The sequence below is a fragment of the Giraffa tippelskirchi genome, chromosome 8 (assembly GCF_054371585.1).
Source record: "Giraffa tippelskirchi isolate mGirTip1 chromosome 8, T2T-mGirTip1v1.2.pri, whole genome shotgun sequence".
Taxonomy (NCBI): domain Eukaryota; kingdom Metazoa; phylum Chordata; class Mammalia; order Artiodactyla; family Giraffidae; genus Giraffa; species Giraffa tippelskirchi.
In genome coordinates this window covers 85,400,391-85,419,552 of record NC_137282.1, presented here as the reverse complement: position 1 = coordinate 85,419,552, position 19,162 = coordinate 85,400,391, and the positions used below count along the sequence as shown (strand labels likewise).

General features: G+C 38.3%; 1 long non-coding RNA gene across 10 annotated transcripts in view; it reads left to right on the top strand.

Moving 5' to 3' along the window:
* LOC145516377 (uncharacterized) overlaps positions 1-19,162 on the top strand; it is a 523,613-nt gene that overhangs the window by 305,252 nt on the left and 199,199 nt on the right. For 4 of the 10 annotated variants that reach the window (XR_014061334.1, XR_014061331.1, XR_014061341.1 and 1 more), the window contains exon 3: positions 10,085-10,145. The exons of the other annotated variants lie outside the window; for them this stretch is intronic. This is a non-coding gene — a long non-coding RNA (uncharacterized LOC145516377). The remainder of the gene's footprint in view (positions 1-10,084; positions 10,146-19,162) is intronic. 10 annotated transcript variants of the gene reach the window in all.

Genomic DNA, 19,162 nt, shown 5'->3' with positions numbered 1-19,162 from the left:
ATTGCAGAGTACCAAGCAAGGGAGACAAGCCTGGTCTTTAATGGTTTTCAAAAGGGAATGAACAAAGAGTCTGGGATTAATTGCCATCACGTGACATTTCTTAACTGTAGTTTCAGGAGTCAGGATTTCTATGGTTTTCCATGGCGGTCTGTGAGTTCTTGCCCTGGAGAAACCACCTAAATTTTTCCTTTAATGATGTTATTGGCTACAGTGATTTTAGTCCTCTGACTCTGGTTGAGTAGTGTTCAGTTAGCAGAGGATTGAAGTCAGAGGTGACAGGAAAGGGAATAAAGTCTTGTATAGAGGAGTTAATCATAAACTCAGCAGGGAATCAGTTTTAAGGGCACTCAGCTTCATTTCCCAATCATGTGTTAATTTTCCTCCGATCTTTGGGGGAAGAGGTGATGACCACTCTGGCTGCTTCCTGCTGAAACAGGGCATAGTTCTGTCTCAGTTTGCTGCATGGAAATTCTGTACATCATGTCACAAATATTCCTGAGTTCCAGGTTTGGGATCTGAATTTTACATGATTAAGATCTCAGTCCCTTGGTACACTGTTTTGATGCAACAACTAAAAGGACATTCTGTAATCAGGTGCCCAATTAGAAGTAGGAAGAACAATGATAACCTGCGCTTTAATAAACCTTGGAAAATAGATTTTATTCTCTGGGGAATTCAGGAGAAAGTCCTGAAAACAAGCGTGTATCTGGCACTTCTGGGGAGAGTTGTGGTCAGGTAACCAGCTGCCTAGTTCTGTCTAAGTAGATTTTAACTTCTGATGTGGTATTAATACATACATAATGGGGCGATTGGTCACAGCTTATATGTCTCCTTTTTCTGCTGAAGTCTAGTAAAAAGCAATTTTATTGTCTAGTACTATTCTGGCCAAAAGAATATAGTGCCTTCTGTGGGGAGGGTACGGCTTGAACTATCTCATTTGTTATTACTCCTAAAGTTAGAAAAAATTTGATTGTTAGAAGAGGAGACCTTAGGACCATAAGGTGAGATTTGACAGCTGCTAGAAGCGATTTTTTTTTTTTAATGGCTGAGTATGTCCTTGAGTCTGATACAGTTCAGAAAACTCAAGTTCTTAGTAATACAGAAACGTATCTGCAGCTATGTCCACAATGGCCACCGAGCTCTATTTTGGATGCCTGAATCAGTTACTCTATTTTTATTTTTTAAATGCATTCTTTTTCTTAATGGTTAAAGCATATGTGCAATGCTTTTTTGACAGGCCACAGAACAGGTCATTTTGGTTATCATAAAGTTTAAGTCAGATGGTGTATAATCCAGAATGATTTCCTCATACCTCAAAATGTGAAAATTTTTTCTATCACTTCCTGTTTTATTTGGCAGTCTTTCAATAGAAAGCATTGATGATACCTTTTAATGTCAGTGTGGTCACCAAGGGTTCATGTCCCTTGGTGCTAGAACTCACGTGTGTGTGTGTGTATGCTTAGTTACCCACTTTGGGGGAAAACTAATCAGACATAGTGAATAAGCTCTATGAGGTATGCTACTGTGGAAATATTTCATAGGCTATACAATTTATGAGACATACTGAATTGTCACACAAACATTGTACTTGTGCTTTTATCAGCAGACTTAAAGCAAGCAGTGATGCCTGAGTAGTTATACTCTGTAACTACTTCACTGGACAATTTTCTTCTCATCCTGAACATTGTGGGCAACTGTATGGTTACAAGTAAACCCAAACTTTCTATTCTGATAGGGAGGTAGGCTTTTGTTAAATAGTTCTATTGAATTAGTAGAATAATTCTTACAGTCTTGGTCTGAATTCTGGGATCAATTGTCTACAACTGCTGTCTTCTTATCCTGGTGTGGGTGTTGCTTGGGGGTCAGCAATTTTTTTTTTAATTGACCTGTTCGGTGCAGAGGCCCTTGTTAAGTGGGAAATGTGAATTCAAGAATCAGTTTCCTTCAGTTTTATTGAGCATGCCATAGTGAAGAGTACCTGATCAAGGTCCTTTCATCCAGAATAAAGAGAGGGTCTTTTAAATGATGTCATTTTCAGTATGAATGATAGCCTAGTTGTGGGTCATGGGGTATCTGATCTTCATGCAAAGATAGATAAGCCACAGAGGCAAACTTAGAATGTCCTTTTATTAATTTAACTTTACAATAATGCAACATAGCAATAAGGAGAATTACAGGAAGTAGGCAATAAGTACAAGACCTCAGTAGATACAAAACCTCAAAAACAATTAGCACTAAAACTCAACTTCCACTGAAACATAATCTTTTTCTAAGATTTAGTTAACTTACAAAAAGTTCATTATATCAAGTTATTTTTAACGTATTTTTATTGTACCTAGGTTTAGAAATCAAATAAGATTTTATATCTGTTGAAAATTTGTCAGCAAGAAAAATAACTTTGGAGAGTTGGTTTTCAGCAACCTACTTCCCAGACTTACTGTCATGATTAGGATTATGTGCTGAACTTGCCTGGCCTTAACTTGTAAAGCCACAGAAAACATCCAACAGTTTGAAATCTTGTAATTAATTATAAAACTAGGATTTCACTCATTTATTTTCTATGATTGTTAAGAAAAATAAGCGACTTAGGTAGATTTATATTTATATATTCAACAAACATCAAGTATCTAATTTGAAGCAAACACTTTTTTATATGTTGGGGATCACAGTGGTGAATGCGGGAATATGTATCTAATCTTCATGATGCTTGTATGCCAGAGGATGGAGCTAGATCACAAACATGCGAACAAGGAAGTAAGCAAGACTACTATAGCCTGTATAAATATAGGAAGAAAGTGAAGAGAGAGGACCTAGCACAGGCCATCTAGGATTGGGTGGACACAAACAAGAGACATCTCACTGAAGGGGAGAAATTTAAGTTGGGGCCTGATGAAGGCTGATCAGTCATCCGTTGAGGAGTTAAAAGATGCTCTTTTCAAGTAGAGGGAATGATGAGAAGGAGAGGGCTTGTATCATTCAAGGAATAAAGGAATTCAATGTGGCTGGAGTACCAAGAGTAAGGAGTAGAGAGAAATGTGCATATATTGAGGTGTGCTTTCATGATAAGACTAGTGGATCTAGGTGAGAAGGATAAGTAATGGAGACTCACTCTGAATGGTACCTATCTCCAAGTAGAAGTCTGGACCTAATGGACAATAATCAGTACCTAAATCCAGTATCTTGACTCCAATTCTGTCTATTCATCTCTGCCTGAACTTAGTTATACTTTTCTGCATGTGGGTTACAATATTTTCTCCCTTGAGTAAAGCAGGAAAATGATTTTATTTTTCTCTGTGGATGTTCTCTAGGAAAAAGTTCAGTTTATAAAACTGGAGATGTGAGTGTCACTTGAAAACAAGCCTTCTTAAGACATTGCTGGAAAAATACTATTCACTCTATGCTAACTAAAAAATCCAGGCTCATAGTCAAGCAAGTGCTTCGGTAACTTTACCCAAAGCATATTCTTTTACATTAATTTCAGTTCAGTTCAGTTCAGTCGCCCAGTCATGTCCGACTCTTTGCAGCTCCGTGGACTGCAGCACGCCAGGCTTCCCTGTCCATCAACAACTCCCAGAGTTTACTCAAACTCATGTCCGTTGAGTCAGTGATTCCATCCAGCCATCTCATCTTCTGTAGTCCCCTTCTCCTCCCGTCTTCAATTTCCCAGCATCAGGGTCTTTTCCAATGAGTCAGCTCTTTGCATCAGGTGGCCAAAGTATTGGAGTTTCAGCTTTAGTATCAGGCCTTCCAAAGAATATTCAGGAGTGCTTTCCTTTAGGATGGACTGGTTGCATCTCCTTGCTGTCTAAGGGACTCTCAAGAGTCTTCAGTAATTAATTTTTCATCGCACTTAAGGCCTGGCTTCTTTGGCTTGATACATGTAAACAGTCAAATAACTAGCATTCTCTAGTTCCATCCTTACCAAACCACTTTCACAGTATTTTTTGGTCTCCTATTTAGAATGGCTAATAGGAAAATAATGTGTTGGCTAGAGGATTATAATGCCTTGTTCCCTTATTAGTTTGTTCATAAAGGAAAGGAAAGTCGCTCAGTCGTGTCCGACTCTTTGCGACCCCGTGGACTGTAGCCTGCCAGGCTCCTCCATCCATGGGATTCTCCAGGCAAGAATACTGGAGTGGTTTGCCATTTCCTTCTCCAGTGTTTGTTCATAAAGGAGTATATCAAATTTACTCATCTGCCCTGAGCTGGTTAACAAAGAGTCTGTCCCTGAGAGACAGACCTGTTTCTATCTGCTTACAAAATATTTCTGTGTCTAGGAGGTTGGTGGATAACACAACAGTGTCACAATGGTAATGAAGGTATTTAGAAGAAAATCAAATAACAATCATTTATAATACACAACTGTTTTAATTTAGTAACTCTGTTAAATTGAAATAAAGGTATATATGTAAAAATATATATACACATACATACATACATAATCACAGTCAGCCCTCATTATTCATGTATTTCACAGTTGTAAATTCATCCACTCTTAAATTGATCTGTAATCCCAAACCAATACATGGGGCGATGTTTCAGTCATTCACCACCATGTACAAAGGGACAAAAATTCCAAATTGTACACATTTCCAATTGGAGTTAAACAAAATAATGCTCTGCCTTCTTTTTTCAGCTCTCATATTGCAAACAAGTATCCTTCCATGATCTAGTTAGTATCATGATTTGCATTTTTGTACAAAGGAGAATAGATATTAAGGTGTGATATGTTCAGGTGTGAGATGTTCTCCATTAGTAGAAGCTAAGCCCATATTCCCACTGGGAAAGCCAAGTACTGCAGTAGACTTAGTATAAGTGTTAGCCAGGATCCCATTTTCATTTTCATGTGCAAGTGTCATTTTATTTTTTAGATTCTGTCATTGTTTGGCTTTCTGCTTTATACCTTTGATCCGATGCTTTTGGAACTGATCTAGCCAAATGTATCTGATTGCCTGCTGCTGCCTCACATACCACAGATTTTTTTTTTCTTGGCTGCTGTGTTTAGCTTTAGTTATGCCCTCAACTTGAAATGCTTTGCTCCCTTAATATGCACAAACCTGAATTATTTTCTCTAATTCCCACTTTTCTGCCTCCAAACAGCTGTAATCTCTCACTTCCTTAGATATTTAATGACAGTCTTTCTTCTCTGTGGCACTGTTGTGTTGTACATTTGATTTTGATGATTTGGTTACTTGTCCCACTCATTTTGTATTTTCCACCTTGCCTGACTCAATGCCTTGAGCATGTTAAATTTATGTTTATAGAATAAAAGTATTTAGTCCAGTGGTTTTCAATTTTAAGTCACAAACCATGTATAATTATGACTGATGAGTATTGTTGCATGGCAGAAACCAACACATTGTAAAGCTATTTTCCTCCAATTAAAAACAAATCTGATAAAAGTGTCTCAGCAAAAAAAGAGCAAATTAAAGTTCTACTGTATTTCCAGGTGTTTGCAGTTTCTCTCCCATCAATACTACCTCCCCAAGTCCATAAAGGTAAAAAGCGTGATTTATTTCAAAGTCTTCAGAATGACTGTGTTGAAGCCCAGTGACTGTGTTGAAGCCCACAGGAGTCAAGTAACTTGTCCTCGGCTAATGGAAAAGGCTGGAGTGGAGCTGAAGTTTAATGATTTTCAGGCTTGAGGTCTCTTTCAATGTGGTTGCCTTGATCTGGACCTTAACAATATACTCTTATTGTCTCCAAATGCGGAGACAGGCACCTCAAGAAGACAAGCACCTCAAGCGCAGGCTGGTAGTGTCCTGGTGGATATTTCTGTTATCAATAGGGAAGTAAATGCTTAAAGAGTCAGATGGAAAACAGTGGACAGAGAAGCAGAAAATTGGTTAGAAGCCCAGACTCACCCTTTACCATTTATGGGTCTCTAGTTCAGCCAAATGTTCTGGGAAATCAAGAGGCTAATGACTGCAGGGAATCTACATGTGTTCCTGGTTCTGCATGTTGTACATGCGGAGGCCCATGATCAAATATTCATCCAGCTGGTTTTATCCGGAGGTAGGAAGTTGAGTAGAGTCTCAAAATCTTGGAGGCAGAGTCTTGAATGCTTTTTGTGTCACAAGGGCAGATTCATTTTTAATTTCTTTGGAGGGACTGAAGAAAACTCTTTTAAGAAAACTCTGTTAAAACCTGATTCCTGTGTAGAAATATGATAAAGATCAGTTCTCTGGAAACATTCATGTTGCAAGATACCCTGAGACTTTATTTCTAAAGCTGGACTGTGTTATGCAGTTCTTAAGACAGTAGCAAGACTGAATTCACTCTTCTGCCTTAACTAGTTTATCAGGTGACCCTTGATTCCCACTATCACCAGTCCTAAGAGACAGATCAGAAACTTGTTTTCCTTTGCAGACTTTGAACTGAAGACATGACGTCTTTTCTCTGTGCCCTCTAAATAGCATTCCAAAAAAAACATTAACTTCGGCTTTTATGGAAATAGAAAGTTTTCTGTAATAGCCTTTGTCTTAGCTTTAACTGTATATCTTTTTATAAAAATATTGACTTAAATTCATATATTCATTTGTGTTAGTAGTAGCTGAGGACTTGTTTGATCCAATTAGGCAAATGTTCTCTAATTGGTTAGAGACACTGGAATTTAAGGAAGTCTTCAACTTCTATATTCCTTTTTTTTTAATTAGGATAATTTTTTGATAAAAACATTTACACACTCCAGTGCCATGTGGTGTAGAAATTCAAACATTTGAGTGTTCTAGGTGACCCAATTTTAATTGTAATAGAGTAAGCATTGGTATATTTTATTGCCTTTTTTTCTTATTCATTGACTTTTATTTTAACTTCTTTATACAAGATCTCCCCCTCTGATTCAAAATATGTGAAGTTTTGCTTTTTATTAGATTGAGAAAAAGTAGATTTATTATATCCTTTAGATATATATATGTAGGTAAGTGAACTAGTTTCACTAAATTGTGTTAGAATTGGTCCATCTTAAGGAAATGATTGATTTGATGCTCAATTAAAAAAAAATGAGAAGTAATAGGAGAGGAGAAATAGACACCATGTCTAGAAGGGAGAAGTTTCAAAAAGCCTGTGGCCATCTTTAATCTGCCACATGTGGTGATATAGATATGTTAAAATGTGTTAAAAATGCAAAAAAAATTAAAAGCAGATGCACAAACTATTAAATCCTTCCATCAATGCAGAACACTGAGTAATTAAAAAAATGAATATCCATATCTTCAATAATGATAAAGAGCTAAAATTGATCAAACAAAACCATGGCTAAAAGTTGCCAAGTGGCATGAATTCTTAGAAGAGTTCACTGAGGTGAAAGAGCTTGGCAAGGCCAACAACCCAGAACCTCTTGTTTAAGTATGAGTGTGTGGGTATATATTACTGTATTAGTCGTGTATTGTTGCATAATAAATATCCCCCAATGAAAAATTATTATCTTGTTATTTTTGTGAGTCAGTAATCTGGAAACCACTTAAATGGGTGATACTGGCTTAAGCTTACTCAAGAAGTTGCAGTTCTATTGTCAGTAGGACTGTGGTTTCATATGAAGGCACAACTGGGGGAAGATCCACCAATATTACTCATGTAGTTGTTGCTAGGAGGCTTCATTCAGTTCCTTGGTACATGAGCCTCACCATAGGACTGCTTAAGACAAACTTCCCCTAGAGAGAGCGATCCAAGGGCAGTGAGTGTACACACAGATAAGAAGCTGCAGTTTTTTACAACTTGATATTGGAAGTTCATACCATCACTTCTCTCAAATGCTATAGGTCACAGAGACTGACCCTGGTACAATATAGAAAGGGACTAAACAAAAGTACAAATACCAGGAGTCAGGAATCATTGGGGCCAGTTTTGAAGCCGGCTGCCAGAGGAGTGTAGATCAGGAGGTAAAAACAAAGCCTTTGCTTTAAGTCTTAATGTCATACCTAAGGCCCATGCTCTCTGCAAGAAATAGGCTTTACCAGTTTCCCTTAAACTGAAAGAGGCTGTCCTTGTGAAGACACTTGAACTCTTAAGACAGACAGACTGCCACTGGCTACACAGGTTCTTTGTCACATGCCCAATTCAGGGCCATTCTTTAACTGAAATTCATATGTGCTCGATTCAAACACTGTCCTAAACATGGATTGGCAGATTGTTCTGTAGCCTGCTCTTTAGAAAGAGAAAGTGTAAGACTCGAAGCAGTGTTCCAGAGTATTGCAGAAGATGTTTCATTATGGCTGTGCAAAGAAGACATAGTAGACTGAAATGATGCTTTTCTCTTATGGTAAAAGTATCAGCTTACAAAAGAGAAAAGTTAAAGAAAATGGTGTGCAAATGTCATTAACATTTACATTTGAAAGGGATATCAAAGGTCATCTAACCTAACATAACTTAAAAATTATTTAATTTTTAAATTCTTTTTTAATTGTTAATTGATATGCAATAAAATTATCTCTTTGTGGTATATGGTTTCATGGATTTTGAAAATTGTATATAATCATGTATCCACCACCATAGTTGTGGAATAGAACAGTTTCATCATTTCAAAAATTACCTTTTGCCACCTCTTTATAGTTAACATTTTGGCTATCCTCTAAACCCTGGTAGCCATTGATCTTTTCTGTGTCCTTGTAGTTTTGCCTTTCCCAGAATGTCACATAAATAAAATCACAGGATATGTAAACCAGTTCCCACAGGATAACTGGCTTTTCCACTTTGCAAAACACATTTGAGATTCTCCCATTTATTTAGTAAATCAGTAATTTGCTCCTTTTTGTTACTAAATAGTGTTTTGTTTTATGGATGTACCATAAGTACATCTGATTGAAGAACATCTGAGTGTTTCTAATTTTTGATGATTTTAATGAAACAGCTGTAAACATTTGTGAACAGATATTGTGTGAAGATAAGGTTTTATGAAATGGGCTGGCTGAGTCAGTGCTAAGTGTATGTTTAACTTTATAATAAGTTGCTGTTTTCCCAAGTGGCTGTATCATTTTTCATTCCTTAAAGGGGTGCATGAGAATTCCAGTTGCTCCTTATCCTCATTATCACTTGTTATTGTCAAGTGATTTTTTTAGCCATTCTAATACATATATGTCTCACTGTGGTTTTAATTTACAATTAATTTGCATTTTCTAGTGATTAATGATGCTGAGCATCTTCTCAAGTGTATATTGGGCCATTCCAATACCTGTGTAGATCTTTTGCCTACTCTCTTGTTTGGTTGATTGTTTTCTTGTTGAACTTGAGCGTTCTTTGAGTATTCTGGATTTAAGGACTTTGTCAGAAATGTGATTTGCAGATTATTTTTTCCTGGTGTGTGATCTGTCTTTTCATTCTCTTAATATTACCTTTTGTGGAGCAAACATTTTTTGGTAAAGCTTAATTTATTAAATTTTTAATAGATTGTGCTTTTATCTTATTTTTAAAATGTTTGTATAACCAAAAGTCACAAAGAAGTTTTCCTATGTTTTCGTCTAGAAGTCATGTGATTTTATGATTTGAGATTTAGTGTAGACCATTTAGAATTTATTTGTGTAAAAAGTGTGAGATAGAAGACAAGGCTTAACCTCACTTTACAAAGGAATAAGCTAAGGAATGGTTTTCAGAAAAAAAAATATTGACTTGCTAAAATTACAAGATCTTTACTAGTAGTACCAGGCTGCGTACTCCTGGTCTTCTGACCCCCACGGCATCTCATTGTCACTGAAGTAATTTTTAGTTTGACTTTTCCTTAATTTTGTTCCTGTTATCTTTCTGAGTTAAAACATATTGCTTCTGTCAAGAGCTTTGGGAAACTTATGTTTTTATCATTTGTACTAAAGGCACAGAAGAATAGTTGCTGGCCAAATTTTGGAGGCCCATATATTGTGTCAAAACCACACTTTGTTGATCAGATATTGTCATAATAATGCTGCATAACAAACCAATTTAAAAAAAGGGTGCCTTATAGTGTTTTTTCTTTTCTTTCTTTCTTTCTTTTTTTTTTTTTTTTGAGTGCTTAAACAACAGACATTTATTTCTCACAGCTCTGGAAATGAGAAGTACAAAATCAAAGTATCAGCCTGGTAGGCTTCATCCGGAGGTGTCTCTTCTTGATTTGCAGGCAACTACCACCTCGAGAATCTGTGGGTCAGCTGGAGTTCACTCATCTAGACTTTATTCAGGTAGGCAGCTTGGCTTTAGGCTGTATATTGAATGGATTTATTTCAGGTTGTGGGTTGGGTTTGTTGCAGAGAAGAAGCCAATTCTGACTCCATGTTGGAAATTGTTTCTTTGACTTGCTTTCTCTTGTCAAAGTATTATTCTCTCAGTTGTGTCCAACTCTTTGTGACCCATGGACTATATTCCGTCAGGCTCCTTTGTCTGTGGGAATTTCTAGGTAATAATACTGGAGTGGGTTGCTATTTCCTTTTCCAGGGGCTCTACCCAACCCAGGGATTGAACTCAGGTCTCCTGGATTGCAGATGGATTCTTAACCATTAGAACTTAATAGCTGAGAAAAGAATAGATGTTAAGGCAAAGGAGAAAAGGAAAGATATACCCATTTGAATGCAGAGTTCCAAAGAATATCAAGGAGAGAAAAGAAAGCCTTCCTTAGTGATCAATGCAAAGAAATAGAGGAAAACAGTAGAATGGGAAAGACGAGAGATCTCTTCAAGAAAATTAGAGATACCAAGGGAACATGTCATGCAAAGATGGGCTCGATAAAGGACAACAATGGTATGGACCTAACAGAAGCAGAAGATATTAAGAAAAGGTGGCAAGAATACACAGAAGAACTGTACAAAAAAGATCTTCATGACCCAGATAACCATGATGGTGTGATCGCTCACCTAGAGCCAGACATCCTGGAATGCAAAGTCAAGTGGGCCTTAGAAAGCATCACTATGAATAAAGCTAGTGGAGGTAATGGAATTCCAGTTGAGCTATTTCAGATCCTCAAAGATGACGCTGTGAAAGTGCTGCACTCCATATGCCAGCAAATATAGAAAACTCAGCAGTGGCCACAGGACTGGAAAAGGTCAGTTTTCATTTCAATCCCAAAGAAAGGCAATGCCAGAGAAAGTTCAAACTACTGCACAATTGCACTTATCTCACATGCTAGCACAGTAATGCTCAAAATTCTCCAAGCCAGGCTTCAACAGTATGTGAACTGTGAACTTCCAGATGTTCAAGCTGGATTTAGTAAAGGCAGAGGAACCGGAGATCAAATTGCCAACATCTGCTGGATCATTGAAAAAGCAAGAGAGTTCCAGAAAAACATCTGCTTCTGCTTTATTGACTACACCAGAGCCTTTGACTGTGTGGATCACAGTAAAAATGGAAAATTCTTCTAGAGATGGGAATACCAGGCCACCTGACCTGCCTCCTGAGAAATCTGTATGCAGAAGCAACATTTCAAGAAGAAACAGTTAGAACTGGACATGGTACAACAGACTGGTTCCAAATCGGGAAAGGGGTATATCAAGGCTGTATATTGTCACCCTGCCTATTTAATTTATATGCAGAATACATCATGCGAAATGCCAGGCTGGAGGAAGCTCAAGCTGAAATCAAGATTGCCAGGAGAAATATCGACAACCTCAGACATGCAGATGACACCACACTTATGGCAGAAAGTGAAGAACTAAAGCGCCTCTTGATGAAAGTGAAAGAAGAGAGTGAAAAAGTTGGCTTAAAACTCAACATTCAGAAAACTAAGATCATGGCATCCAGTCCCATCACTTCATGGCAAATAGATGGGGAAAAAATGGAAACAGTGACAAACTTTATTTGTTTATTTTTCATTTTGGGGGCTCTAAAATCACTGCAGATGGTGACTGCAGCCATGAAATTAAAAGACACTTGCTCCTTGGAAGAAAAGCTATAACCAACCTAGACAGTATATTGAAAAGCAGGGACATTACTTTGCCAACAAAGGCCCATCCAGTAAAAGCTATGGTTTATCTAGTAGTCATGTATGGATATGAGAGTTGGACTATAAAGAAAGCTGAGCGCAGAAGAATTGATGCTTTTGAACTGTGGTGTTGGAGAAGACTCTTGAGAGTCCCTTGGACTGCAAGGAGATCCAGTCAGTCCATCCTAGAGGAATTTAGTCCTGAATATTCATTGGAAGGACTGATGCTGAAGCTGAAACTCCAATACTTTGGCCACTTGATGTGAAGAGTTGACACATTTGAAAACACCCTGATGCTGGGAAAAATTGAGGGCAGGAGGAGAAGGGGACGACAGAGGATGAGATGGTTTCATGGCATCACTGACTGGATGGAAATGAGTTTGAGTAAGCTCCGCAAGTTGGTGATGGACAGGGAAGCCTGGCATGCTGCAGTCCATGGGGTCGCAAAGAGGCAGACACAACTGAGAAATGGAACTGAAGCAGCCATGATGAGGCAGATTAAAAAGAAACTCAATCGTGAAGTCATTGGTCTCTGAGATCCATCATCATGCTTGTATGGGACTTTCACATGCTGCCTGATACTCATTTCAGTTCAGTTCAGTTCAGTCGCTCAGTCGCGTCTGAGTCTCTGCAAACCCATGAACTGCAGCATGCCAGGCCTCCCTGTCCATCAACAACTCCCGGAGTTTACCCAAACTCATGTCCTTTGAGTCGGTGATGCCATCCAACCATCTCATACTCTGTTGTCCCCTTCTCCTCCTGCCCCCAATCCTTCCCAGCATCAGGATCTTTTCCAATGAGTCAACTCTTTGCATGAGGTGGCCAAAGTATTGGAGTTTCAGCTTCAGCATCAATCCTTCCAATGAACACCCAGGGCTGATCTCCTTTAGGATGGACTGGTTGGATCTCCTTGCAGTCCAAGGGACTTCCAAGAGTCTTCTCCAACACCACAGTTCAAAAGCATCAATTCTTCGGTGCTCAGCTTTCTTCATAGTCCAACTCTCACATCCATACATGACTACTGGAAAAACCACAGCCTTGACTAGACAGACCTTTGTTGGCAAAGTAATGTCTGCTTTTTAATATGCTATCTAGTTTGGTCATAGCTTTCCTTCCAAGGAGTAAGCGTTTTTTAATTTCATGGCTGCAATCACCATCTGCAGTGATTTTGGAGCCCCCCAAAATAAAGTCTAACATTGTTTCCACTGTTTCCCCATCTATTTCCCATGAAGTGTTGGGAGCAGATGCCATGATCTTAGTTTTCTGAACGTTGAGCTTTAAGCCAACTTTTTCACTCTCCTTTCTCACTTTCATCAAGAGGCTCTTTAGTTCTTCTTCACTTTCTGCCAAAAGGGTGGTGTTATCTGCATATCTGAGGTTATTGATGTTTCTCCCGGCAATCTTGATTCCGGCTTGTGCTTCTTCCAGCCCAGCGTTTCTCGTGATGTACTCTGAATATAAGTTAAATATGCAGGGTGACAATATACAGCCTTGACGTACTCCGTTTCCTATTTGGAACCAGCCTGTTGTTCCATGTCCAGTTCTAATTGTTGCTTTCTGACCTGCATACAGGTTTCTCAAGAGGCAGGTCATTTAGGTGCTTCAAAATTTATATAATTTAGTTGCGAATCATTACTTCTTTGGGGGGAGTTTTTAGTCTTCTTAAAGCAGAGAAAGATGCTGTTTAATAATACAGATTAAATGTAAGTAGAAGATAATAAAAGGTAGAACCAGAAGCAGTTTAAAATATTATCCTCACTTCAAAGATCAGAAATCTGAGGTCCAGAAAGATTAAATAATTTTTTTGAAGAATAGAAGAAGTTGGTGACCTATTTAGGTCTAGAATCTATAATTTTTCATATTCATGGTCAAAAGTTGAAAAGAGTACTCACAATCAGAGTATTGAAGGAGAGGCAGTTTCACAGTCATTTTTCCGATTGGAATTAACTTTATTGCAGCTGAGACGAGCTCTCTACACTGGAAGAGGATTTCATGTCGTGTGAAAGTGGAAAGAATCTGATCTGACCATTGAGACATATTTGAAGAACTCAGAGTCAGTCACTGAATGAGGATTTTATTATCTGTAGTCATACTTTTGTCTGATGGCTTAATTTTATCCCTGGGATACAACTTACAGAAACATCACCTGTTATCACAACAGTAACAGAAAGAAATTGTGATTTTTCAGTGTTTTGTTATAGGAGGCAGACATATTGTTCTGGCCATATTGCATTCTGGTTGATAGGATGCTTGTTATTAGCCTAGGGTGCTATTGATTTCTTTATCATATTACCAACACTTAGGTCCTTCTTTCTCCCATGTTTACGTTAACTGTGGGCCCCGCATGAAGGACTAGAGAAAAGAAATTCAGAGTAACTTCATTCTAAGAAAGGTACTGAGCTACCCTCTTTTAGCTGAGTTGGATTTCATTCTGAATAACTCCAATCCAAGCAGGAGATTACAAATAAAAGAAGAACTGATGTTCTCAAGGTGGAAAATCCAAAGCATTATATGCTCCATACAATTCTGGGGCCTCTCGAGTATCAGCCATAAATCTTGATGAGTAATTCATTCAGTCTTGTAGTTGACCATTCACAATCTGCTTTTTTAAAAGAAGATTATTTTTAATTGGAGGATAATTGCTTTACAATGTTGTGTTGGTTTCTGCCGTACAACAGCATGAATCAGTGATAACTATACATATATCTCCTCCCTCCTATCCCTCCTTCCCACCCCCTCCTCCCATTTCACCCCTCTAATAGCACAAGGAGCTCAGCCTGGTTCTCTGTCACAATCTGTTTTTTAAAAAGCACCAGTTCTTCAGATCACATTTTCATTGCTCCGTTTTTCTAAAGAGAGAAACTGTGAGGGAATTTATGAATGTGCATGTGAATTATTTTTTTGCTTAGCATGTTTCTTAACATTTCCCCTGATGATCTTCTTAAATTAGAAATCACAAACTTATGTTGACCAAAAAAGATGCACAACTTGAGAGTTGCAAGTTAAATTTTATTTGGGGTAAAATGAGGACTGCAGCCTGAGAGGCAGCATCTCAAATAGCTCTCAGAGACCGCTCCAAAGCGGCAGTGGGGGAAGGTCAACATATACGTTTTTGGCGAAGGGGGAGTTCAGTATCATTAAGCACTTATTTTACAAAAGGTTTTTTGTTTGTTTGTTAGTTATGAGGATTTGATGTCACCACGAAGGGATTTAGTGCTTCTCTAGATACGAGGAGATGCAAGGATAGAGATCATAAAATCTGTTTCTAAAAACATCCAACTATCTTAAGACCTGTCCCACCAGATTCCCTGGAGCACAGAGTGCCATAGTCCACCTGAACTCCCTCAGGGGTTGTTGAAGGTCAACAGCTATAGCAGCATGGGGTTCAGTCTCCAGGGAGGCAGATGGCAAGTGCCTTTGTTGTTCAGTCGTTGACAATGCTCTTGGAAAGTGCCAATTTGTAGTTGACACTCAGTTTTCTCCTTTATTCATCTGAGGTAAAAATTATAACATATCTTGAAGTCAGAAAGCTTATTCAAACTCATATCCATTGAGTCAGTGATGCCATACAACCATCTCATCCTCTGTTGTCCCCTTCTTCTCCTGCCTCAATCTTTCCCAGCATCAGAGTCTCCTCCAGTGAGTCAGTTCTTCGCATCAGCTGGCCAAAGTATTGTAGATTCAGCTTTAGCATCAGTCCTTCCAGTGAATATCCAGGACTGATTTCCTTTAGGATGGACTGGTTGGATCTCCTTGCAGTCTAAGGGACTCTCAAGAGTCTTCTCCAACACCACAGTTCAAAACCATCAATTCTTCGGCGCTCAGCTTTCTTTATAGTCCAGTTCTCACATCCACACATGGCTACTGGAAAAACCATAGCCTTGACTAGATGGACCTTTGCTGGCAGAGTAATGTCTCTGCTTATTAATATGCTGTCTAGGTTGGTCATAGCTTTTCATTCATGGAACAAGCGTCTTTGCCTTAGCCAAACTAAGAGTTTAATCAAAATTTAACTTGGTAAATCAACAAAGGCTTCTAAATCTGGATTTTAAATAATTTTCCAGAGTACTTGACAGATATGGAATTGTGAGAATAGAAAGAACTAGGATGAGAGTCCCCCCAAAAAATACACATACATGTGAAACAAAACACAAGGAAATAAGAGTGATTGGGATTTTCAACAAAAGAATTATTTTACTAACAGTAAGGTTCCCATTCTTCAATTTTATACTGTCTTTAACTATCTTAATAATAGCATCTAAATGTCATGTTGGTTAAGCTGAAATAAACACAAAGTTGTTTGGGAACACGTGAGTTTAAACCGCAGGATGATTCATTTATATTTACATATGGGATTTCACTCATCACAGCAGGGTTTTGGGATTTACCAGAAATGTTTGGATGTTTTTTAGTTTTTGGCTAATGTAATTTAAAAAAAAAAGTGGTTCTGCTTTTAGCAAGGGATGGGGGCTATCTACATGTTTCTTTGAAAAAGTACTAACTCAATCATCATTGCCAATCTACTCCACTAAAGGAAACTCTAGTAAGATAAGCACCATGTAGTTTTGCAGAATTAGAATGCCAACAGGGAAGTTAGCCTGACATTTCCTAGACTGAAGTGGTTGATTTATGACTCTAAAGGTTATGGTAGAAGTCATTTCCTCCTCCAAGGGATCTTCCTGACCCAGGGATTGAACTTGTGGCTTCTGCATTGGCAGGCAGATTGTTTATTGCTGAGCTACCAGGGAAGCCCCAAAATAGAGGTCACTTGAATTTAAATATCTTTACTCAAAAGTCAATGTAAACGGCAATATATACCCAAAGAGATCTAGGAAAATTATTGCACTGTCCCATTTAAGACCTATGGTTTGTCAATGCAATTCCAAAAGTCACAAAGTTCAGACAATAGCATGGTGTTTACCACTGGAATGAACACTACCAGAGTATCTCAGAGCCACAAAATGCATCAGGGAGTCTGTTCAGAGCTAATAACATTATGTACGTTCTTCTCAGCTAATGCAATTTATCAGCTTCTCTTTATCTGTCATGGAGTATAAGTAGGAAGGACTAACCTAGGGACTTAGCTTTCCATTTTCTGAAAGCACGAAAGAGAACTTAACAGAAGTGACACTGTTCTTCAGATGGAGTGAAGAGGAGAAACTGGCTTCTGTGCAGTCCCAGTGCAGCAGACCTTGCCTTAGCCCCATTCTCTGCTCCCTGAGTCAGATTTCTGGGAGGGTGGGGGACCATAAGCAGTTCAGGCTCCCTGGCCCACATGTGGACAGAACAAATCTTTTTGATGGGAAGGATGGTGGGAAGCAGCAATGCCCAGATCTACCTCAGAGTTTAATGGTCCACTGTTAGGAGCTAGGAGTTTTCTTTTCCAAATTCTGTGGTAGTACTATATGATAAAACATTTTGCCATGATGGAAGAATTATTCTACAGCAGCACTGTTTAGTAGGGTAGTCACTAGTCAACATGTGGCTATTGAACACTTGAAATGTGTGACCGAGGAAATGAATTTTTAATTATATTTAATTTTAATTAACTAATAAAATTTAAATGTCCGTATTTGGCTAATGCTTACCATATTGAAACATACAGAATTTTTATATCATTTGACATCCATATGGTACTGACTGAAACTTACCATGATGGAGGCTGAAACACTGTTCTCTGTATTAAAAACACTAGTGAGATAACAAGATTTGTAAAGTGACTTGGGCATTGATATAAAAAGAGTATTTATTTGGGGAGCAAAGTCTTACCAAATAAAGACATCTCCAAGAACAAACATTAGTTGATTAATTTGATATTTATTGAGAGGTCATTAAGCAGGATGCAGTTGGTTATGTGTTAGGAAAACAAAGATGAATACATTATGCTTTTAGTAAGCTCACAATCTAGCGGGATAAAGAGACAGATGAGATATTTAAAATATAATATGATAAGTACTAGGATGGAGAAATGAACTGTAGCTAAGGCATCATCACTGACTTTTATGAGCCAGGCTGTTCAAATCATCCTTTGTTTAATTGTTAGTGTTTCTGATATATGGTATTATAATGCAGGATGTTAGGTACTATGAGTGATGAATGAGAATATCTCTGCCTTAAGAAATTTTAGTCTAGTTTTTTTTTTTTTTTTACTAACTACCCAGTTGTCTCCCCCCAAATATAGGGAAGTCTTAGATTTTGAAAACAGCAGTACTGTATAAGGTGCTTGCATTTCTTAGTTCTCAGTAAAACTGGTTCTGGTTATTGGGTCCTCTGTGATTGACATACATTCTTAAAGAACAGTTTGCTGCTGCTCCAGATCAAAGTTTGTTTGGTTCATCACCCATGGAGTGAGCTCTGTGTTAGGTCTTATGTACTGTTTCCTGACCTGTTCATGAAGTGTCCAGCAAGACACAGGAGTGAGGATGTATAAGACAGTGTGAGCACAATGTAGCTGGTGCTTTGGTGGTCTAAGACCCAGGCCCTCACTCACCTCTGCAGGTATGGGTCACCACTGCAGGATGACAATCTAAGCTCAGGGACCAGTCCACTCTTCTGCCCAGAGTCTTCTCTGAAGCTGTGGAGCACACTCTGAGCACATGAGAGGGTGTTAGTGTCCTTAGGAACTACTCTTCAAGAATAGTAGACAGAAATCAGCGTCTAAATGCCCTGGAGCCAATCCACAGATGGACATTTCTGAGAAATATTGTGTTCACTTCTTCAACGTCCTGGAACATTTTCTAAAAAGCAAAACCAAAAAAAAAAGGATAAAACTACCTGAAACACAAACAAAAGCCAAACAAAACCACAGAGGACTCCCATTTCTTATAGCAGTAGCCTTGACAACACATCCTTATCTTGATTTTCTTCTTTCCATCTCTCTCTCTCCATGATTCCTCAACCCTGCTTTTTCGTTTTTGAGATCTCCTCACAATCAGTACCCGAGTCCTCTTCTGTGAGTTGAGTAGGTTGGCAGTTAATCCCTGGTTAGCAGTTAGGTTTCTGTGTGTGTGTGTGTGTGTGTGTGTGTGTGTGTGATCTATGCTTAGAATGACTTGTTTAAAAAAATGAGCTGTGAATCTCAAAATATATCCTGAGTTCTTTCATTTTTCAGTATTCTCAAGTGTTCATTGTTCTTCCCCAGATCCATCACATTTTTTAAAGAGCAAAATCTCCCTCATTGTATATACCCTCTCTCCGCATTGATAGCATTTGAAGCCTTATTAGGCTCTTGTCTTTGGAAACCAAAGAAAAAGTCAGTTAATGTGCTTCATCATGATTTTATCC